The sequence below is a fragment of the Vombatus ursinus genome, unplaced genomic scaffold (assembly GCF_900497805.2).
Source record: "Vombatus ursinus unplaced genomic scaffold, bare-nosed wombat genome assembly UNPS02015175.1, whole genome shotgun sequence".
Taxonomy (NCBI): Eukaryota; Metazoa; Chordata; class Mammalia; order Diprotodontia; family Vombatidae; genus Vombatus; species Vombatus ursinus.
In genome coordinates this window covers 16,802,127-16,805,409 of record NW_020954953.1, presented here as the reverse complement: position 1 = coordinate 16,805,409, position 3,283 = coordinate 16,802,127, and positions in this window count along the sequence as shown.

Sequence of the window (3,283 nt, the reverse complement as noted above, 5' to 3'; positions counted from 1 at the left end):
TATCTATCTATCTATCTATCTATCTATCTATCTATCTATCTATCTATACATATAATTCTTTCCCTCCAACTACCCTAATACTGACAAAGATCTCATGAGTTACAAATATCATCTTTCTATGCAGGAATGTAAACAGTTCAACCTTAATAAGTCTCTTATGATTTCTCTTTCCTGTTTACCTCTTCATGTTCCACTTGAGTCTTGTATTGGAAAGTCAAATTTTCTATTCAGCTCTGGTCTTTTCATCAAGAATGTTTGAAAATCCTCTATTTCACTGAATGACCATTTCTTGCCCTGAAGGATTATACTCAGTTTTGCTGGGTAGGTGATTCTTGGTTGTAATCCTATCTCCTTTGCCCTCTGGAATATTATATTCCATGCCCTGTGGTCCCTTAATGTAGAAGCAGCTAAATCTTGTGTTATCCTGATTGTGTTTCCACAATACTTGAATTGTTTCTTTCTGGCTGCTTGTAATACTTTCTCCTTGACCTGGGAACTCTGGAATTTGGCTACAATATTCCTGGGAGTTTTCCTTTGGAGATCTCTTTCAGGAGGTGATTGGTAGATTCTTTCAATTTCTATTTTGCCCTCTGGTTCTAAAATATCAGGGCAGTTTTCCTTGATAATTTCTTGAAAGATGATGTCTAGGCTCTTTTTTTGATCATGGCTTTCAGATAGTCCAATAATTTTTAAATTCTCTCTCCTGGATCTATTTTCCAGTTTAGTTGTTTTTCCAATGAGATATTTCACATTGTTTTCTAATTTTTCATTCTTTTGGATTTGTTTTACAGTGTCTTGATTTCTCATAAAGTCACTAGCTTCCAATTGCTCTATTCTAATTTTTAAGGCAAAGAGATCCTTGCAATTCACCTCTGATCAGCCACTCAATTCCCCCTCAGTCTGTGGGCCAGAAGCTCAGGAGGCAGCCGCTGTCCTGGGGGCAGCTGAGACCTAGCTTTTAGTTCTCACTGCAGTCACAGACTTTTTCCACTGACCTTCTAAGTTGTCTTCGGCTTTCATGGATTTAGAAGTCTGGAAACTGCCACAGCTACCTGTGATTCAGTCCTCTGAGGCCTGCTCCAGGGTCGCAGCGGCCTGCACGCCCACGCCGCACTACGTTCCTCTCCCAGCCTGGCTCAATATACCTCTCTGATCAGCTATCCAGGTTGTCTTGGTCTGGAAATTTGTTTCACTCTGTCTTTTTGTGGGTTCTGCTGCTTTAGAATTTGTGTAGAGTAATTTTTTTACAGGTATTTGGAGGGGTTTGGGGGAGAGCTCAAGCAAGTCACTGCTTTCACTCTGCCATCTTGGCTCCACCCCCTAGGCTCAGGAAAATCACTTTAACAGCTGCCTTAATGATGAATTGAAAAAAGGAGACAGTTGAAATATGAAAACCAATTAGAAGATTGTGACAACAGTTCAAATAATAAAGGTCTGACCAAGCCTCATGGCTATGTGTGTACAGAGGAAATAGTTTTAGTCACTTAGGTGCTGGAGAAATAAAGTCTTCTTGAGAGCCTTAGCTAAGATGGTGGCTGGTTGAGTAGTGAGAATGGATTAGGCATGAGAGAAGTGTCAGAGAGGAATGAAAATAATATTTAGCAGTTGATTGGATATATTGGATTAGGGACAGCAGAGAGTCCAAGAATAATCCTAATGTTGTGAACCCATAAGACCAAAAGAATGGGTGGTGCTCTCAACAGAGATAGGAAAGAGGGGTAAGTTGGAGTGGGGTGTAAGATTATGAATTCTGTTCATGACTTGTTTAGTTTATGATGTCTATGGGACATCCAGTTTGAAGGGCTCAATAAGCAGATGTAAGATTGGAACTAGGCAATGAAGGATAGGAGCTGAGGAGAGAGACTGGGACTGGCTATATAGATGCAGCAATCATCGATATAGAAATGATGATTAAACTGATGGAGTTGATGAGGTAACCAATAAAGAGCAGAAAGAAGAAGACCCAGGACGGAACCTTTGGGTACACCCATACTTAAAGAGTGTGATGTAGATGATGACCCAACAAAAGAGAATGAGTAAAGGTCAAACAGGTAGAAGGATAAGAGGAGAGAGTAGTGTAACAAATACTCGGAAAAGAGAAAATTCAGGACAAACCCCTTCCCTTTTTCCAAATTTATTCTATCGTAGTCACCACCATCTTTCCAAACTTCTAGATTTATTACCTCAGAATTATCCTGAAACTCTTAATCTTCCTCACCCCATATATCCAATCAGTTTCCAATTCTTTCCATTTCTACTTTTATAATGTCTCCTGCTTTTGACTCTTTCTCTTTACTCACACAGATATTATCTTAAGTTAAGCCCTCATTGTCTCTCACTTATATTATTGTAATAGCCCCCTACATGGTATCCCTACCTCAAGTCTTTCACTATTCAGTCTATCCTACACACTCTGTCAAAGTAATTTTCCTTAAGCACAGATTTAATCCTGAAATCTCCAACTCAATTAATTCCATTGATTTCATACTGGGTCTAGGATAAAATATAAACTCCTCCATTTAGCTTTTATTTTCTGGCCCCAACCCAACCTTCCAGCATCATTGGACATTATCCTGCCTCCCACACTCTTAAATTCAGCCAAATTGGCCTTCTCTCTGTTCTTCACTTCTTTCCTCTCTGTGTCCTTTCATGGGACATCTCACATAGCTGGAATTCACTCCTTCATTACCTCTGCCTCATAAATTCCCTGTCTTCTTTTAATTTGTTACTCAAGCACTAATTTCTACATAAGGATTTTTCTGGTTCCCCCATCCTCCCAAACTAGTTGTATTTAATTAATAATATGTATGTGTATTCACCTTCTCTTTATACTGTATACATCTTATATTTAATTCTTGTCTGATCCATTGTAAAGTCCTGAGTAAAGATTGTTTCATTCTTTGTAATTGTGTCCTGAGTACCTAGCACAAAGTAGATGCCTTATAAATGCATGTTGATTGATTTACAAGGAGGTCAACAGTGACTAATGCTGTATTGGACAAAGAAAATGCTAGTCTGGACTGAGAAAAGGTCATTAGATTTGGCGATAAAGAGATCATTGATAACTTTGGAGAAGGTTTTGAGAAGTGAGAGGAAAGATGAGGAAAGAAGCTTTTTCTAGGAGTTTGAGAAAGGGAGACATAAGGAACAATAGCCTAAGGGGATGATAGAGCCTAGTGAAGGGTTTTTAAGGAAGCCAGAAACTTGGGCATGTTTTAAGGCAGTAAGGAAAGAACTATTAGATGGACAAATATTGAAGATTAGAGAAAGGGGAGGATGATTA